Consider the following 21,004-nt stretch of genomic DNA (forward strand, 5'->3'; position numbering starts at 1 on the left):
TCATGAGTGCCTTTAGGAAAAATGTGGCTGCTTTTAGGGCAGAGGTTTATCAACCTGAATCACTCTAAGGGCCAGAAAGGCCCTGAATAGGAAAAATTAACTACCAAGATATAATCAAACTTTATTTTATATGTGATAAGCACAAACATATGATGCCAGAGATTGTACTTTGACATTGGACAAATAGAATTTGGAAGTAGAAATAATTAAAGTTTCATGATTCCTTTCTCTTTAGATTTGAAATCCAACACCTCATATTCCCTTCTCAAGCCCCAAGGTGTCAATCAAGGTCAGGCTGTGAATCTTGCACAGCAACATGCAGCAGAGAATTCATCTCCGAGTCTTTAACCAGGAGCAAGATTTAGTTTTATGTTGTTTCATAACAGAAAAGAGCTGCTCACAAATGTAGGTACTTCCACACATGGACAGAATCTTTGCATAGTGGTTTTTATATTTAGGGTAACCATTCCCAAGATAATTGTAGAATTCTGGGATCCCAACACCATCATATTTCATTTTCAGTATAGTGTTGCACTGCAATTCAAGAACTTCCATAGCTCTTCGCTCACATTATTAATATTGAGAAAGGTGAACTGAACAATGTCAGTTCATTTTCATAAAGTTTGAAATCAGAGAACCGTTTTTGGAATTCAGTCTTCAACTCTTTAATTCGGGAAATATAGTTCAGGCCATCTCTTTCATTTTCAGAAACTAATTTCAGCGTAGGGAAGTGGGCCAGACTGTTCCTTGCCAAATGAGTTTCACAAAGACACAGTTTCATTAGCAATGAGTGAATTGAGTCCTACATCTGTGTAACCACTTGTGAAGGCCTTTGCAAAGAAATATCCAGTGTCTTTAGGTAAGTCATAATGTCAACCAAAAAGGGTAAGTCTTTGACCCAATCTTTGCTAGTAAGCTGAGGAGCTGATTTTCCTTTAGAAGACATGAAAATAATCAATTTCTTCCAACAGTTCAAAAAATGGGCACTTCCATCCCATGGGGCAGAACAGGCTTCCATACTGTGCATCTAACTCACTGAACAAAGCACTGAACTTGCTGCAGTCTGAGCCATGGGAAAATATCCAGGTTATGGTATGAATCACTACGTACATGACATGATCCATTTTTAACTTTTAAGCACAAAGTGATTCCTAGAGAATGAGGCCATGCACGGACCTGAGCTCTGTGTCTTTGCAAAGCCCTGACACTCTAGATTTAAGTTTTGTAACAAGCTGTTCAACCCCAACCAGTGTAGAATTGCCATCTGTGCTAACATTTACTGTGACCAGTCTACATTAAAATTTTTAAGATTTTTCTCAACACAGACATCATTTCCTGATGCAGTGCCTGTCATGGAAACTGTGTCTAAAAGTTCTTCCATCACATCCAAAGTCTCATCAACACCACGAAAAAATACAGCCAACTGGGGTGGGGAGGGATTACCTCCATCAGCCCTTTCAGGAGCAGCAATGGAGAAAGCCACAAATGATTTAGCTTTTTCTTGCAGCTTGCCCTGTAAGTTCTCTGCCATGTGGCCCACATGCTGCGAAATAGTATCAGCACCTAGTCTTAGACTGGCAAATGCTTGTCTCTGTTCAGGGCACATAATTTCCACTGCACTCAACAGACATTCCTTTATAAACTCGCCATCTGTAAAAGGTTTTGATGCCGGGGCAATTTTCTCACTTAATATATAACTGCATTTCATAGCAGCGTCATTTATTTTATTCATGTTCAAAATTAAGTCATGTTGAAATTTCTGTCTTTTTTTCAGTTCGTTAAGTTTTTTTATCACGCATCTTTTCTGTATATCCATCGTGGTTCCTACTATGGTTTGTTTCATAATGGCGCCTGAGGTTAAATTTCTTCAACACACTCTTTGTTTGCATATTAAACACGTAGGAAAAAAATAAAATAAAATAAAATAAAATAAACATGTAGGAACATTCTTGACCTCCACAAAGAAATAAGCTTGCTCCCATTTTTCTTGAAACGTGTGGCTTTCTTGTTCTAGCTTTCATTTTCCCACTTTTGAAAGACACAAACGCATAATATTAAAATGTCACCTTTACAAAAAGTACTACTTTGCAAGAGAAAAGTATTGGCTCTATTTTTTCAAAGTCTAAGTGTGTTTACTCCTTAGAAGTGGAGAAGTGTGAGAATCACGGGGATTATAGGAAACAGCTAAGAAGAAACCTCTGATTCTCCAGTGCACACAACTCTAGGAATTGGGTAGGTTGCATGTAGGAATGCAACCCTAGGGCACTGGTTTCCTGATGCAGTACCGAAAGAGGCTGGGAATCCAGATTTCTATGTGAAATTCCTTGATTCTTAAAAATATTCATAATAAATTGGGCTTTTTTCCCCCCTATAGATACTATCTAAGCTACAACATCTATCCCTCAGATTAGGCAGAGTAGGGACATTGGTTTGGGGGTCTCTTGTTTAAACCTGACAAAAAGTGGGATCCCTGGGTGGCTTAGCAGTTTGGCGCCTGCCTTCAGACCAGAGTGTGATCCTGGAGTCCTGGGATGGGGTCCCACATCGGGCTCCCTGCAGGGAGCCTGCTTCTCCCTCTGCCTGTGTCTCTGCCTCTCTCTTTCTCTCTCTCTCTCATGAATAAATAAAATCTTTTAAATAAATAAACAAACCTGACAAAAACTCTAGTTGAAGAGAATGAAATGTCTAAAGAGAATTAAATAGCTGATTCTGAAACCACAGGTTTAAAAGCCTGTCCAAACAGAAACCTAGAAGGTACCCAAAGAGGGGAGCTAAGCTGATGTATCTCAAAGCGCATGTTTTTGCAGACTTCAAGGTTATAGTTAATTAGAATACTCATTCACTTGATAGGAGGATGATTTACACGTTTTTCATACAGGGAGAAATTTTATTTAAGAAGGTTTTGAATAAGAAATTTTATTTAAGTGTGTCTATCCTCCTGTTAGTGCCTCTCTGGGGAACCTTGCTAACAACCCTGGAAAGTCTCAGTCTATAGAGCTTTAGCATCCCTTACTTTTCTACACATTCTGTTCTTCCTGCCTCTCTCTTCTTAGCTTTGACTTTTCTCTCCAGCATGGTCCAGAACTATGGCAAGCCCACCGGTCTTTGTTCCTTGCTTCTCTTCTACGGCTTGCTCTGCATCAGCCTGTGACTTGAAGTCAACATAGGCAATCCTGCAATTGTGGGGGTGGGATCAGGGAGAGAAGAAAGAATAGTCAAGATTTAGTATTCTTGTCTTCTGATTTAGTAATACACATACAAGACAAAATACAAAAGGTAGAAAAGGATATGAAGTGTGCCTTCTGTCCAATTTCTTTCCTTATGGGCAGCATGCCATATATATAAAAGCAAATGTACATATATATATATACACACTCTATTTTTCAAAGATTGGGATATAATTTACATATCATAAAATTTACAATGAGGGGCTCGTGGCTGGCTCAGTCAGTGGAGTGTGCAACTCTTGATCTCAAGGTCATGAGTTCAAGTCTCACATTGGGTATAGGGATTATTTAAAAATGAAATCTTAAAAAAATAAAAAGTGTATAATGGTTTCTAGTATATTTACAGAATTCTAGAACCATCACCATGATCTAATTTTGGAACATATTTATCATCCCCCCACCAAAGTATCCATTAGCAGTCATTCCTTATTCCCTCCAACTCATTCCCATCCCCTGGCCCAACTACTATGCTACCTGCCTATTCTGGACATTCCATAGAAATGGGATCATATGAATATGCAATCTTTTGTGACTGGCTTCTTTCACTTAGCCTAATGTTTTCCAGACTCATCCAAGTTATAGCATATGTCAGTACTTCATCCCTCGTTATGCCAGGATACTATTACCTTGTGTGGAAATGCCATGTTTTGTTTATCCATTCATCAACTGGTTGATATTTGGGGTTGTTTCCACTTTTTTTGGCTATTATGACTGAAGGTGATATGAACATGTGGTTAGAAGTGTGCAGCTATTTGTTTTCATTTTGGAGGGGGTATACACCTAGTAGAACTGCTGCACCATATGGCAACTGTTTAACATTTTGAGAAATTGCCAAATAGTTTTCCAAAGAAACTGCACTATTTTATTTTACATTCCCACCGGCAATGAATAAGGGTTCCAATTTCCCTGTAGCCTTGTCAACACTTATTATTGCCTGCCTTTCTTATTACAGCCACTCAGATGGGCGTGAAGTGGGATCACACCATGGTTTTGATTTGCATTTCCTTAACAACTCATGTCGAGCATCTTTTCATGTTCTTATTGGCCATCCATATACTTTGGAGAAATGTCCATTCAAGCTCTTTGCCCATTTTTTAATTAGTTAGTCTTATTATTGAGTTGGGAGAGTTCTTCACAAATTCCAAATCCAAGGCTCTTAGAAGATATATGATTTGCCATATTTTCTCTCAGTCTGCAGAGGGTTCTTTTTTACTTTTTGTGTAGTGTCCTCTGGAGTATAAATGCTTTCAATATTGATAAAGCCCAACTTGTCAATCTTCTGTTTTATCATCAGCACAACACCCCAACCTAGGATCACAAGGATTTACTCCTGTGTTTTCGCCATAGTTTTGTTTTAGCTCTTACATTTGGGTCTTTGATTGATTTCGAGTTAATGTTTGTAGAGTTAAGTCCTCCATTATGTTTTTACATGAAAGAGAATATTAAACACACTGTTCTATATCTTGCCTTTATATTGGAGATTATTTTCCATCAGTACATAAAGTGCTGTTTCACTTCTTTTTTCAACTGCATAGTACAGTATCTTTTGGATGTACCAGAAAATTTCAGCCAGTTTTCCATTGATAGATATTCAGGTTAATTCTAATTTTGCATCAACCAACTTTGTAATACATTATGTCACGTGTCTATCTGTGGGATAAATTCTTAGGAGTGTAATTGCAGGATAAAATGATACATGCAACTATAACTAAGAAATACCAACTCATCTCCACAGGCACTTCACCAATCTTCCTTCTACCAACGAAGTCTGAGTTTGCCAGTTTCTCTAACCCTCCTCAATACTATGGTAATGCTTTTTGATCTCTGAACACCTAATAGTAATAGGTAAAATGTTACAACTAAATTAAATTAATTAAAATTGCCTTTTAACTTACAATTCTTTTAGTATGTGTGAGGATGAGTATTTTTTTATGCTCAAAAGAAAATTCCTTTTCTGTGACCTACCTGTTCATAATTTGCTAATATTTTTACGCGGTTGTTATTCTTTTTTAAAAGATTTTATTTATTTTAGAGAGAGACAGAAAGAATATGAGCAGGAGGGGCAGAGGGAGAGAAAGAATCTCAAGCTGACTCCAGGCTGAGCACTGAGCCCAACATGAGGCTCAATCCCATGAGCCCAAGATCATGACCTGAGCCAAAACCAAGAGTCAAATGTTCAACAGACTACACCATCCAGTCGCCCCTGTTGGTCTTTTTTTTACTGATTTGTGAGATGCATTTTATCTATCAGAAAATTAGCCCTCAGTTTTAAAAGAAATCATGATTTTCTTTCCTGGTTTGTCACTTGTCTTTCGACTTTGCTTATGGGATTTCCTCTACTCCACCCCGCCCCATGTAGAAGTGTTTTATATTTATGCAGTCAAATTTATCTGTTCTTTTATAACTTCCAGGATTTGCGTCATACTTAACAGGCTTCCCCTTCTTGAAGCTTACTAAAAACAAACAAAACAAAAACATTCTCCACATCTCCCTCTACTACTTTATCATTTCATATTTTCATTGTAATCCTTCACGAACCTGTAACTTACTTTGGTGAAAGATATGGAGTAAGAAAAAAAAGAAAAAAAAAAGATATGGAGTAAGGATCTGTTGAGTAAGCATATTCTTGAAGAATGCACCACACTCTCTTCTGACATAGGTATTATGCTTTTATTTAATATGGTCATGGATTCCCTGGCATCTCCTATCTTCCTTTTGTAATAATTCTTTATGTAAAGGAATGATTCTAAAGACTTAAGTATATCTAATCAAAAGGTAACTAACATTAGAGAAATTCTATGGCTTTTGCAGCAACTTTTCATTTTGTCATTTTCCAGTATTGCTGACTACATGCATGGCAGAGAGCCCCAAATCCCCTCACACTAACCACTGACAATTGCAAATTGCTAACAATATGGGATTTATCCTTTCAGACTTGTTTTCTCAATTGGCAGGATTCTTTTCTAGAGCTTATGTTATTCAGAATATACTGGTAGACTAGTCTAAAATAGACTATTTTAGAGTTCACCTATACCAACAATTTTCACTTAAATGTATCTGTAATCCTGATATGCAAGCTGCACCTCATTAAGAAATCCTTCAAAATAGGGGCCCCTGGCTGGCTCAATCGTTGGAGCATGCAACTCTTGATCTTGGGGTTGTGAGTTCAAACCTCACACTGGGTGTAGAGATTACTTAAAAATAAAATCTTAAAAAAAATTCCTTCAAAATACATCCCACTCCATCCTTTCTTTCTTTTTTTTTTTTTTTTTTTAAACATTTTTATTTATTTATGACAGTCACAGAGAGAGAGAGAGGCAGGGACATAGGCAGAGGGAGAAACAGGCTCCATGCACCGAGAGCCCGACATGGGATTCGATCCCGTGTCTCCAGGACAGCGCCCTGGGCCAAAGGCAGGCGCCAAACCGCTGCGCCACCCAGGGATCCCCACTCCATCCTTTCTAATTTTACCACATTCACCTCTTACTCTACCAAAGCCTAGCTACATGGTGCTAGTGTTTCATTGATTGTTACAACACAGTTCTAATGGACCAATTCAGTGCTGTTTTGGTATCTGTCCAGGCAAGTCAGCAAACATGGTGTTTCATTAGCGTCAACCCTGGAGAGAGAAGAATGGAGGTAATCTATTACTGAATTCGTCTAATCTTCAATCTTAAACTTTGTAGAATAAATGTTCATTTCTCAATGACACTACCACCGTTTTCTAGAAGCTTCTGGCTGTCCATTTATGATGCTCCCTTCAGTTTCTATGCCTGCTGGTAGAAAGGTTGGATAACTACTCTTCCCTTCCCTAAAATCAGGCATTAAGTGATATAGGAGAATGCAATGTAATTCTGTTATGTCTGAATTCAGTAGAAATACACTCTTTTTCAATATAGGTACAAAACACATGTTTTACTTGTCCTATTCTTCCTCACCAATCTGATTTGAAAGGCATCCTTAAACACATCTTTTGAGTCATGTTGAGTGGCTGTCAGGCATGTTCTTGATCAAAAGTGTTTTGGCATTCAGATCTACATTAACACAGAAGAGTATTTTTAGTCTGGTTTCAGATCTAACAAGCATCGAAAATTCTCTAAAAGAGAAAAAAACACTTCTCCAAGAGTTAGAGAGCGTTAATAGCAATACATATTCCTTCATTTAACAAATATTTGGACACATATCTGGGCGACAGCTATGCTACATGCTACATGAAAAAAGACTTACCCTCTACTCTCGGGAATGTGGTCTTACTGGGGGAAAAGGCTATGTAAGCAAACAGTCACATAATTACAAACTCTGGAAAGTGCCAAGAAGGAAAAGTAAAAAGGGAAATGAGAGCATCTAGTAAAGACTTAACCTAGGGGCACCTGGCTGGCTCAGTCAGATGAGCATGTGATTCTTGATCTCCGGGTTGTGAGTTTGAGCCCCACGATGGGTAAAGAGATTACTTAAAATAAATAAAGTTAAAACAAACAAACAAACAGGGGTGCGTGGGCAGCTCAGTCAGTTAAGCATTTAACTCTTGATTTCGGCTCAGGTCATAATCTCATCAGGGTTGTGGGACTGAGTTCCATGTTGAGCGCCACGCTCAGTATGGAACCTGGCTAAAGATTCTCTCTCTCCTTCTCCCTCTGCTTGTCCTTGTTTATGTTCTCTCTCTCAAAAAAAAAAAAAAAAAAAGTCCCACCTAGACTCCACCACCGCCCCCCCCGCCCCCCAAAAGGACTTAACCTAGTCTGGTAGTAAGGGAAATTTTTTCTGATCTTGAGGAAATGAACTTTAAGCTGTGATTCCATGGATGGGCTTCAGGTAGCCAGGGAATGAGTCCCAGAGACAACATTATGGCAAAGAAGGTAAGGTACATAATGACATAATGAAGGTAAGGTACAGTAGACAAAGAACATTATGACAGGGAAGGTGAGCCATACAGCTATAGCATAGAGGGTGATAGCAATGTAGATAGTTTGTGCTGTGCAAGTAGGTGACCTGGTAGTAACTGACTACTTGCACAGAGTAAAAATCCGAGACTCCTTCCTGACCCAGAGTCTTCTAGATACACAAGTATCTATAAACAATTACCTTATTTGTATACCTTTCTTTACTTCCTTTCCTTTTGGTTTTCTCAATTTAATTTCATACCCAAGGACCTTTGTCTCACTAAGTTTCAAGGCTTTTCTCTGGTCATCAGCAGATTTAAAATTTACATAACCAAATTTCCTACAGAGATGTAAAAGAAAAAGGAAAAAAAAAACACCTAGGTAAGATGTAGAGGCACGACTCTAGTTGGCTAGTCACACTGGATGTGAAAGTGGAAGTCAGCACTGAGTCATTACAATTTAAAACCAAGGCTCCACCAGCTAGCAATATAAATGTCATAAAGAAACCAGAGAGGAATGGTTCTCACCCTGGGGCAAGTTAGACAAGGGCTAGAGACATTTCTGGCTGTCACAACTGCAGGAGTGCTAGTATGCAGTGGGTGGAATCCATAGCCTGCAATCCACTAGACAGTCCCCCGCCACAAAGAATTATCTGGCCCAAAATGTTAACAGTGACAAAATCGAGAAACCCTGTCCTGGAGCAAGGACTAAGAGTCAGTACAAATTCACCTGTTGAAATCTTTATTAGTTTTCTGTTTAGCCAACTGACCCAATTTAACCGAAAGCTATAGAAAATGAAGCTTGAAATTATGAGGTTTTGAATTTTTGTTTTAAGAAACAGCCATCTACATTTGCGAATTGGAACAAAAATATCACTCGTAATGAGGAATGTGTTAGCAAACCGAAGGGCTACTACAAATATATTTTTTAATGCAAAAGAAATTCGTATTTCCTGCAAATGCAACAGTATTACAAAATATAGTTAACAAAAACCGTACTGGCAATGTGACAAAAGTCGTGGCAGAGGCTCTGGAGCCAGAGTGCTGTACTTAAATCCTAGCTTGGCCATTGTCTAGCCATGTGATACAGGGCACATTACTTAACTTTTCTGTGCCTAAAATTTCTCCTCTGTGAAATGGGGATAATGTCAGTGATTACCACTGAGGATTGTCTTAACAGATCCAGTGACTCACTCTGAACTGGTCATAAGGAAGGTCTAAGTAAGGAATTTAGAAACAATGCCTGGAATAGTGAATGCTCAGTGAGTTCACTATTATCATTATCTTTTTGTTTTTACCTAGGACAGTCTGAGTACTATATGCTCACATCCAAGAATATGCTTCTGATACAAAAGAAGTGAGAAAGATAAAATTCGAATCAGCAAAAAAGGAGGAGTGATACAGGACCCATATGTGCCACCAGAGCTAGGGGGCTGTGACTAAAGGTGTGATTCGCTTTAAAGTAGTTTGGGGCAAATAACATTGCTCACAGTGGAAAATCACGAAACTATGGTTCTGTGAAGACAAGGAAAAATCTCAGGATTATGTTAACATTTCAATTGGAAAAATGGGATAGCAGAGTTTAATCTAATGGGTTTTCTAAGGGTCACCAAAGGGTTTTAAATACATTAGTCTGTCTTATCCATGGCTTCAGTTACCCACAGTCAACTGTGTGGTCTGGAAGCAGATGATTCTCTTTCTGACCCAGCATCAAAAGGTCAATAGTACTCTAATGCTAGGTCACGATGCCTATGCCATGGACCTCACTTCATCTCATCATAGAGACGTTTTATCATCTCACATCATCACAATGAGGGCGAATATGGTACAGTGAGATATTTTGTGAGGTTCGAGAAACCACATTCATATAACTTTTATTAGAGGATATTGCTGTAATTATTCTACTTGTTATATTATTATTAATCTCTTATGGTGGCCAATTTATAAATTAAACTTTATCACTGATATGTATGTAAAAGAAACAACATAGTGCATGTAGGGTTCAGTACTATCTGTGGCTTCAGGTATCCACCAGGGGTCTTATAATGTATCCTCGAGGATACGAGACTACTATACTCACTCTGAACTGCAAGAGGCTGAGGTAAAACCCCTCCAAAGGGTAAAGAGCAGGTCACAAAAGGATTTGACAACACAAAAGTCTAGCAACCCACAACGAAACAGAAAGTTACAGGAACTCCTAATTCTTCCAGGGATAATAATGCTGGGCTGATAAACTTGATATTCTTAATTTATTGGAATTTACCTGGACAAGCCAACTCTGACACCAACAACTATGAGATCATTTTTAGCAAAAAATTCACTGAGACCAGTTTTTTTGGTTCGGCAGTGGTTTTGGTGAAATTCAGGTTTCCAACAAACAGTTTGAAAGTTACAGGTAGTTCAACTGCCATATGAAAGGTTAAAAAAAAAGAAAAGAAAAAAAGGAACTCAAACTGTTCAGAAACAATGATGCTACAAGAAAATTCCATTAAAGATTCTGGCATATTGTAATAACCAAACTGCAATAAAAATCCCCTTGTTTGCCACTTGGGCTTTTACTCTGTCCACAAGTATCAAACCTACACTACATCTATTCTGTTAATATGAAATTCTCTATGTTTTGTTTGTGCTTTAAAACACAGCAAAGGGACGCCTGGGTGGGTCAGCAGTTGAGCATCTGCCTTTGGCTCAGAGCGTGATCCTGGGGTCCTGGGATCGAGTCCCACATCGGGCTCCCTGCATGGAGCCTGCTTCTCCCTCTGCCTATGTGTCTGCCTCTCTCTCTGTGTCTCTCATAAATAAATAAATAAAATCTTAAAAAAAAACCACACACAGCAAAGAAGTTACCTTCCAATTTCTGTTTTTTGGTTTCATGGAAGCCTTCTGTTTGGCCATTTCCTTCTTCTGTTTATCAGGTGTTTTTTTGATAGGCTCTGTGGGCAAAAGTCAGAATATTATATTTTTAATGATCTGTCTGTATCACTAATGAGTTAACTGGAAGCTTTTACTCTATCCACAAATATCACACCTATGGTAATACCTACTCTTCACAAGACATACAAATTAGCTCTAGACAAGAGTACTTATAAAAGCATTTATAAATTAATTAGAACATTCTTCAAGTTCCTAAAAGACATCCAACAACCCCTGCCCAAGGGCTTCCCTTACAACTCTAATTCCTTGATATGGACCATCCTTCAATTGAGCTGATTTAGGCCATCCTGGCCTTCCTCTTTCTCTCCCTCCTCACATCCTTTGTCATCACTGCCCTTGTCCTGCTCGTCTTCCCTGACGCCCCCAGGAAGGACTGTTCTCCCTCTGGCCCATGCAGAACATACACCTTTTTCAGAATCTAAATGAAAACCCACCTAACCAATGGCTCCCACACACTTGTTGAGAATAACAAATTATTCTTTCAGAGAAACTGCTCATAAATCTGACTATAATACACAAACCTAAGGAAAAAATTCAATGCCACTTTAACCTCCTTTTTTGAAATAATTTTAAAGGTACTGCCATTGTATTTAAGTAAAACTATTAATAATTACTTCTTTGGAAGCAGTATCATTTAAAATGTTACAGAGACTCAACTCCATCAGGACAAAAACAAAATCACTGACAACTAAGTTTGGGGGACAATTAACTGGCATGGCTCCTATGCACTGGGACAGAAATAATCAATGTAGAAAATTCAGAGAAAACACTGATTCTGATCACTTGGACAGCAGAGGTCAAAGGTCCACTGAGATTCCTCATCGACGAAGCCACACCTGAAAAGTCAGCCAGCAATTGCCAAGGCAACTTTCCGAAGGGTGGGTATACTCACAGAACCCGCCCCCAACGGCATATGGAATGGCAAGCAGGGCCGACCCTTGCCATCTGCCAGTTGCTAGCCAGAACAGCCCTGGAAGAGAATTCATCACCTTCTGTATTCTGGCCCAACTCAGCGTTCTTATCTTCCTCTTCCTCATAGCTCCCATTCTCTTTTCATGGTCCTCGAGCTTGGCACCCCTCCTGTCTTTTGGCAATTGGGCCCTGGTGGCTGTCTTCCTGTGTGGTGACAGTTTCTCAGAAAACTTGGGAGCCAGAAACTTTCCCCCCCACTACTTTATTTTTTGGAGTGGTAGTAATCTTCCCACCACTTTTCTGGGGGATGACAATCTGGAAAGAAGTGGCAACACAGAGAGCACATCTTCCCTGTGCCCACGGGGGTTACAACCACATTGTACAGTCAGCGAGTACAAGATCTGGTCAGGCACATATGTCAATGTCTATGTTGCTCTCTCTAAGGTGAACTTCTCAATGTGTAGTAAGAGAGCTCCCAGCACCACCTGCCATGCTCACCTAAAGAAAAAGAAAAAGAAGGGATCCCTGGGTGGCGCAGCGGTTTGGCGCCTGCCTTTGGCCCAGGGCGCGATCCTGGAGATCCGGGATCGAGTCCCACATCAGGCTCCCAGTGCATGGAGCCTGCTTCTCCCTCTGCCTGTGTCTCTGCCTCTCTCTCTCTCACTGTGTGCCTATCATGAATAAATAAAAAAAAAATTAAAAAAAAAAAAAAAAAAAAAAAAAAAAAAAAAAAAGAAAAAGAAAAAGAAAAAAAAATCCTAGACTTCACTTAGAGCTATCAAATCAGAATCTTTACAGGGAAGGAACTAGAACTAGGTTACTAGAAGTTTTCAAGCTACTGCCCTAGGAAAATATACCAAGTCAATTACTGTTTAGGTGGCTCCACACACCATCAGAGTGCTCTTTGGTTTTTGTTTTATTTTTTTGTTGTTTTTTTGTTTGGTTTTGGGTTTTTTTTTGTTTTTGTTTTTTTAAGATTTTATTTATTTATTCATAAGAGGCATGGGGCTGGGGGCAGAGACACAGACAGAGGGAGAAGCAGGCTCCACGCAGGGAGCCCGAAGTGGGACTCGATCCCAGGACCCCAGGGTCATGCCCTGGGCTGGAGGCAGGTACCAAACCGCTGAGCCACCCAGGGATCCCCTGGTTTTTGTTTTATTTTATTTTATTTTTTTATTTTTAAAGGAGGTTCCAGGCCTCATTCCTTTTTTTTTTTTTTTTAATTTTTATTTATTTATGATAGTCACAGAGAGAAAGCGAGAGGCAGAGACATAGGCAGAGGGAGAAGCAGGCTCCATGCACCGGGAGCCCGATGTGGGATTTGATCCCAGGTCTCCAGGATCGCGCCCTGGGCCAAAGGCAGGTGCTAAACCACTGCGCCACCCAAGGATCCCCCTGGTTTTTGTTTTAAAGATTTTATTTTTAAGTAATCTCTATACCCACTCTTTGCATACAAATAAATACCAAAGTGAAGAGCCCCCCATTACAGGCAACTGGAACATACAGAGGAACAAGAGGCCAAGCCCCAAAGATTGGGCCTCATGCTTCCTAATTATATCATCAATTCCCAACCCACAGCTATTAATAACTGGGCATGGTATTATAAAACTAAATAACTAAAGATAAAAATTTTAGGGGCACCTGGGTGGCACAGTCAATTAAGCATCCAACTTGGTTTCAGCTCAGGTCATAATCTCATGGTCGTGCGATTGAACCCTGCATCTGGCTTCACCACAATCAGCACAGAGTCTGCTTGAGATTTTCTCCTTCTCCCTCTGCCCCTGCGCCTGCCCCCATGCTCTCTCTCTCTCTCAAATAAATAAATCTTAAAAAAAAAAAAAAAAAGTTAGCAAAACACTGAAGTCTCACCATACACAAAAGGACGAAATGAAGAAACATGGGCAATAAATAAAACCAGTGTCTTTATCTTGCCAGTGTTAATTCAGAATGTCATAATGGAGGGAAGGCATTACTGGTTATGGGCTGAGAGATATCCCACTAAAATCCATATGTCAAAGTCTTAATCCACAGTATATAAGAATATTACTGTATTTGAAGACAGGCCTTTAAAGAAGTAATTAAGTTAAAATGAGGTCATTGGAATAGGCTCTAATACAATATGGCTGCTGCCCTTTTAAGAGATTAGGCCACAGATGACAAATGACCATGTGAAGACTTAGCAAGAAGGCTGACATTTACAAACCAAGGAGAGAGGCCTCAGAAGAAACCAAACCTACCAATACCTTCATCTTCAACTTCCAGTCTTCAGAATTGTTAGAAAATAAATTTCTGTTGTTTCAGCCACCCAGTCTGTGAAATTTTGCTAAGACAACCCTAGCAAACAAATATAACTGGTATATATAGCTCTCAATCCATATCACAGGAAGAGATAAGTAACTACAATGTGATTAGCATTACTGGTTATGAACACAATTTACAGGCAAGCAGATGAGGGACCAGTTCATCTGGCATGGGAATGATATGGGATCAGGGATATTATGGGAAAGAGATGAGGGTTTTATTTATTTTATTTTTTTAGTAATCCCTACACTGAATGTGGGGCTCAAACTCATGACCCCTAGATGAAGAGTAGCATGCTCTTCCAACTGAAGCAGCTAGGCACCCCAAGAGACAAGGGTTTTAATGAAATAATTTCAATGAGCCAACTTTAGAGTCTGGTTACTCTAAAAGTTCATTTAACTGTGGGAGTACTTCTATGCTGCACCAATCAGAGGAAACCATTATAGGAATCACAATTTAAAGAGGAATGACCGGGCGGCCCCGGTGGCTCTGCGGTTTAGCGCCACCTTCAGCCCAGTGCCTGATCCTGGAGACCTGGGATGGGAGTCCCACATCAGGCTCCCTGCATGAGCCTGCTTCTCCTTCTGCCTGTGTCTCTGCCTCTCTCTGTCTCTCATTAATAAATAAGTAAAATCTTTAAAAAAAAAAAAAAAAAAGAAAGAAAGAAAGAGGAATGACCAAAGGTAACCAGTGTGAACAGTCTAGAACATCACATACATACCAACCTAAGGAAAATATAATGTGATTACTCCTGTTTTCTTCCAAGAACCAGAGTCTGGATTCCAAAGCAAAAGTTGCATTCACCAAGAATTTTCTGATTGTTATAAAAGTTAATGCAACATATTGTGAACATCACAATACAGTAGATGCTCTCTTAACTGTGTCTTAACTATGTCTATCTAACCAACTCATACTAACCTACATTTATGGCTAGACTGAATGACAGTCTCATTTCCAAACAAGACTTACTAACTTGATGTCTGTGAAATGCTAAGTACATGTGGCTAGCAGGTTCTTCTGTGGTATTCACAGAACACCTGGCCATTTCTGTTTCCATAAGCTAAAGTATATCCTTAATAAGCATCAGTGGTGTTTGTTCCAAACCTGTACATGACTGTTGTATTTGCGGTTTCAACTGCATAATAAAATCATATAAACCAATCAAATTAATGCAAAAAGTAAGTTAATCTGTGAAAACCACTTTGAATGTTTCAGACATATTTGATAAAGCTTAAAAATGCCACTGTAGTCAAATTAGGTGTGGGTGAGCAACCATAAAAAGATGGGGAAAAAAGTAAAAATGCTGGAGTATTCTAATTGCTTTACTAGTTTTTTTTTTTTTTTTTTTTTTTTAAGATTTTATTTATTCATTCATAGAGACACAGAGAGAGGCAGAGACACAGGCAGAGGGAGAAGCAGGCTCCATGCAGGGAGCCCGACGCGGGACTCGATTCCTGGGTCTCCAGGATCACACCCTGGCTAGAGGTGGCGCTAAACCGCTGTGCCACCAGGGCTGCCCCTTTACTAGTTTTTTAAAGTTTTGTTTTGCCTTAAAGAAACAAACTTTGGGGCACCTGCCTGGTTGAGTCAGCAGAGTATTCAGCTCTTGATCTTGGGGTCATGAGTCCGGCCCCACAGTTGGATGCAGAGATCACTTAAATAAAAACTCAAAAACAGACAAACTTCAAATTACAGAAGATGCACTTATGAGTGTACTCTGTACTGGGAAGACAAACTACTCCCAACACTGAACCCCAAGTCAAAAAACAAGGCCTTAGTCCCACATCAAAATATTGGTAAATGAATACACATTTAACATGTTTTAAATTGAAATCAGAAGGCATGTATGGGTAATTTACTTTTGATTACAACTACTAGATTGAATGGGGTTGAAGAAAGTTTCTATTATACAACTGGCTGTTCAAAGCAAACAATAAATAACATGCTGGCTGCCTCTCAAAACAAGTTGCTTGGGGCGGGGGAGGGGACGGGTGGAGGCAGGAGGAAAACCAAAAATGTGAATCAGGAAGTGGGTAGGGACTTTGGATTTGGCAGAACTATGTATGATCCCAGCTCTGTCACTTATTAATTATAAAACCATGAGCAAAGGGGCGCCTGGGTGGCTCCATGATTGAGCATCTGCCTTTAGCTCAAGTAATGATCCTGGGGTCCAGGGATCGCATTGGGCTCCCCTGGAGGAGCCTGCTTCTCCCTCTGCCTGTGTCTCTGCCTCTCTCTGTGTGTCTCTCATGAATAAATAAATAAAATCTTTATTTAAAAAAAAAGAAGAAAACTATGAGCAATTAAGTTAATGGCTAAATCTATTTTCCCACGTAGAAAACAGAGCTGATGATACCTGCCTAATACAGTCACTGGGAAAATGAAATGAGATGCATTAAACCCCCACAGTGGCTACACACATGAAGCATTCACTGTTCACAGGCTGTGTACCCACTCACCCATCCCAGTTCTTTTAGGACTCATCTCAAACCTATCCATATTCAAATACTAACACAGGGGCGCCTGGGTGGCTCAGTGGGTTAAGCATTCGCCTTTGGCTCAGGTCATGATCTTAGGATCCTGGGATCCTGCCCTAGATTGGGCTCCCTGTTCAGTGAGGAGCCTGCTTCTCCCTCTCCTACTCCCCCTGCTTGTGCTCTCTCTCTGTCTCTGTCAAATAAAATCTTAAAAAACAAAAAGAAAGGGGGATCCCTGGGTGGCGCAGCGGTTTGGCGCCTGCCTTTGGCCCAGGGCGCGATCCTGGAGACCTGGGATCGAATCCCACATCGGGCTCCCGGTGCATGGAGCCTGCTTCTCCCTCTGCCTGTGTCTCTGCCTCTCTCTCTCTCTCTCTGTGACTATCATAAATAAATAAAAAATTAAAAAACAAAAAAAACAAAAAAAAAAAAACAAAAAGAAAAACTACCACAAAGGCTCCCAGCCAGAAGCAGAAAACATAGTAGAGACCTAAATATTTGTCAAAAGAATAAATATGGAAACACAGATGTTTGACAGGCACACAAACTAATGGAATTTAATGAGGCAATTCTAAGAATCTAGAGTTTCTTTCAAACCAGTATTTCCAGGCAACCAAAAGGACTTTTTTTTTTCTTTTTTTTTCTATGATAGTCACACAGAGAGAGATTGAGAGAGAGAGAGAGAGGCAGAGACACAGGCAGAGGGAGAAGCAGGCTCCATGCACCGGGAGCCCAACGTGGGATTCGATCCCCGGTCTCCAGGATCGCGCCCTGGGCCAAAGGCAGGCGCCAAACCGCTGCGCCACCCAGGGATCTTAAAGGACTTTTCAAACAAAAAAATATTTTTGCATTCCCTCCAAACAAAACTCACTTCTCACAATGTATTATTCTTCTTACTTGATACTAGTATTTAATTTGCTCACGTTCTGTTTGGAATTCTTGCATCTACCTTCATGGCAGTGGTCTGCAATTTTTTTTTTCCCCATAAAAATGACGGTGTCCGATTTTGGTAGAGTCTAGGGTGGGCTTGTAAAACTAGTCAGAAAGTGTTCACAATACCACTTTGGCGATTAAAACAAGGCAGTTCCAACTGTTTTACTCTGGATTTTGATTGTTGACCTTAGTTAAGTCGTGCTCTGCACCGTATATACAATTACCTCATCTCTACCTCCACGGTCCTTGTCTTCCCACATCTCATCTTCCCCATCTTCTAACTCCTTTGGAGAAAAAAAAAAAAAAAAAAAACTCATTTTCTTCAATTCACCTGGATTTTTTTTCCTCTGCTTAAAATGGACACAATTATTAGGCTCATCAGAGGCCTTCAACACTCCATACTATCCATGTTTTCCCTCTAGGATCTGGATTAAGTTTCTATTTATAATAAACACGTTAGGCTTCATCCTAGAGTTACTTTCGATCGGAATCTTTTACCCATGCCACCGAGCATCAAAATATAGAGAAAAAGATCATTTTTGGCCTATGTCTGTAGGTCAGAGGTCCCATACCTTGTCTTTTGCCACGATCTAGAAAATGGAGAACTCCTCGAGGTTATCAGGCAAGCTTCCAAGAATTCCTCCCTTTTCCCTCTCATTCTGCTCCCTTCAACACGCGTTTTCAAATAATTTCGTTTTTAAAAAAATTGGTTCCACCACCAGGTGCTCAAATGAAGGAACAGAGGGCCAAAATAAAGCCCCCTGACGGTAAAAACTCAGCACCAACAGTTCAAGGGTCTTTATCTTTGCAGACGGAGAACCCAGGGCGAAGTGGAGCAGCGCCCATCCCCACCCACATGCAAACGTGCAGCACACATTAGGAGTCGCACACCAGAACCCAGAACCGCGCTTCCCGGGGAAACCCGCACAGTCTCGCCGCTCCCCCGAGAGGCGACCGCGGGCGCACGGCCCCGCCCACCCAGAGCCACCGCGCGAGGCGGAGCCGGGCGGGAGGCCCCGGAAGCGCCCTCCGCTGCCCGCAGGCGCCGACAGGTCGAGAGCGCCCTCCCAGCGGCGGCCCGGGATGGAGGCCCCGGCGGCGCACACTCCGGAAGGAGACGGTTGCCCTAGTAACTCCGCCTCGGCCAATCAGAGCTCGCGCCGCCTCTGGGCCAATCCCGAGCCGGGACGGAGAGGCGCGCGCCTGGGGGCGGGGCCTCGAGTCACGGCCGCCGCTGCTGCGCCTGCGCGCAGGGCGGACATGTTGGTCGGTTCGTCCGGGTTCGTGTGCGGCGTGTGCGGCGTTTCCTCGGTTGGTGGGGGCAAGGTGTGGCTCCTGCTACGTTCAGGCACCTGGCGGTGGGTCCGGAAAACGTGACTAAAGGTCATAAAAGCCGCCACTCATCGCGGGCTCGTGGGCGAGGCGGTTAGGCCGCAGCCCGCGCGGCGGGGCAGGTGGGAGTCCTCTCGCCCTTTTTAGCCGAGTCGGAGGCGCGGGAGGGCTCGGGGTGCGCAGTCGGCCCCGCTCCCTCCCCGGGTCTCCCGGCGCCGTGGAAGCCGCGGTAGCCAAAGTCCCCAGGGCCTGCGTGGCCCCGGGCTGTGTTGCCTTTCGCACGTTTTATCATGGACGTTTCCAAACAAGTTTACATTTTTTTAAAGATTTATTTATCTATTTATTTATTTTAGACACACAGAGAGAGAGGCAGAGACACAGGCAGAGGGAGAGGCAGGCTCCATGCAGGGAGCCCGATGCGGGACCCGATCCCGGGACTCCAGGATCGCGCCCTGGGCAAAAGGCAGGCGCCAAACCGCTGAGCCACCCAGGGATCCCCTGTTTTTGTTTTGTTTTGTTTTGTTTTGTTTTGTTGGTTTGTTTTTTTTTAATAGTTTCACGTTACACGCAGGGAAATTGAGGCTCACAGAGGTTAAGGAACTCCACCGCTATTGACTCGTATCTTCAATTACTCAATATTGTTTCTTTGAGTTGAAACCATCAATGTGCTTTTTGAGTCACCGTTAGCACCGGTAGTAGGGTCAGGAGGGGGATCAGAATCCTAGGAATTGTCCCCACATTGGGATCTGAAAAAAGCGCCTTGGGATATGTGTGTGTGTTGGGAGTGGGGAGGGCTAGTCCTGAGTAAGGGGCCTTGCTCTGATTTTCTTTTCCTTTCTTTTTTTTTTTTTTTTTGGTCTGGTTCTTAGCTTCAGAAAGTCCTAAACTGGAAGTATAGGAAAAATAATTTGCGTATTTTAGATTTGGTACCTCACCAAAGACTAATCGATGATGGCTCAAAGCAGAAGTGCATTTCACTTACAAATAAAGATGCAAGGTTCAAATGAAATACTAGCAATTTAGCAAGGTAAACCAAGCAGTGTTGACGAAGTAGGATTGAATTCTGGGATACAAGGATGTTTCAAAAAAAAAAAAAAACAAAAAACAAGGATGTTTCAGAGCAAAGAGGTCAGATTAAAGGGAGAGAAACACCCTGTCGGTTGAAATAAAGCCTGTGAAAATAAAACATTTAATGACAAGAAGTAGTCTTACTAAAATCAGTGATAAGTGGGGCACCTGGCTGGCTCAGTCAGTAAAGCCTGAGACTCTTGATCTCTGGGTAGTGAGTTCGAGCCCCACGTGTGGCCTAGAGTTTCTTTCCTTCTAAGTTTTTTAAGTTTTTTTTTTTAAGTTTTTTAATTGGTAAAAGAGCTAAGCTTTTCTTTTTTTTTTTTTTATTTTTTTAAATTTATTTATGATAGTCACACAGAGAGACAGAGGCAGAGACACAAGCAGAGGGAGAAGCAGGCTCCATGCACCGGGAGCCCGACGTGGGATTCGATCCCGGGTCTCCAGGAGGACGCCCTGGGCCAAAGGCAGGCGCCAAACCACTGCGTCACCCAGGGATCCCGAGAGCTTGGCTTTTCAATGTCATTCCTAGGGAACAAAGGAATATCTGTAAATGAAATTAAGACATATTTGACCACCTTATGATTTTAAAGTTTTGGATGCAAACGTGTCTGCAAATATAAGGAAGGGGCACCTGGTGGCTCAGTTGTTTAAGCGTCTGCTTTCCACTCAGGTCATGATCCTGGGGTCCTGGGATCGATCCCCCATTTGGGCTCTGTTCAGTGGTGGAGTCTGCTTCTCTCTCTTGCTCTCCCACTCTCCCTTCTTGTGCTCTCTGTCAAGTAAATATAAGGAATAAATTGGAAAGAAATATTTATAATATATGTAACAAAACCAGTGTCAGAATATGAAAGCTATAAATCAGTAAGAAAAAGACAAAGATGGGCAAAGAATATGAAAAGCCATTTTCTTTCTTTTTTTTTCTTTAAGATTTTAAAGAC

At 41.2% G+C, this 21,004-nt stretch overlaps 1 long non-coding RNA gene across 5 annotated transcripts; it reads right to left on the minus strand.

Moving 5' to 3' along the window:
• Positions 1-101: 101 nt before the first annotated feature.
• On the minus strand, positions 102-18,738 carry LOC140616178 (uncharacterized). Of its 5 annotated transcripts, none has more exons than XR_012016706.1 (5): positions 18,236-18,732; positions 17,888-17,947; positions 10,954-11,039; positions 3,014-3,173; positions 102-1,877 (listed from the first exon to the last, which is right to left on the minus strand). It is a non-coding gene; the product is annotated as an uncharacterized lncRNA (long non-coding RNA). The 5 variants fall into 5 exon arrangements; XR_012016705.1 differs by lacking the exon at positions 102-1,877 and adding an exon at positions 1,884-2,028; XR_012016707.1 differs by lacking the exon at positions 102-1,877 and having other exon boundaries at positions 2,867-3,173; positions 18,520-18,738.
• Positions 18,739-21,004: the final 2,266 nt, after the last annotated feature.

The sequence above is a fragment of the Canis lupus genome, chromosome 24, assembly GCF_048164855.1.
Source record: "Canis lupus baileyi chromosome 24, mCanLup2.hap1, whole genome shotgun sequence".
NCBI lineage: Eukaryota > Metazoa > Chordata > Mammalia > Carnivora > Canidae > Canis > Canis lupus.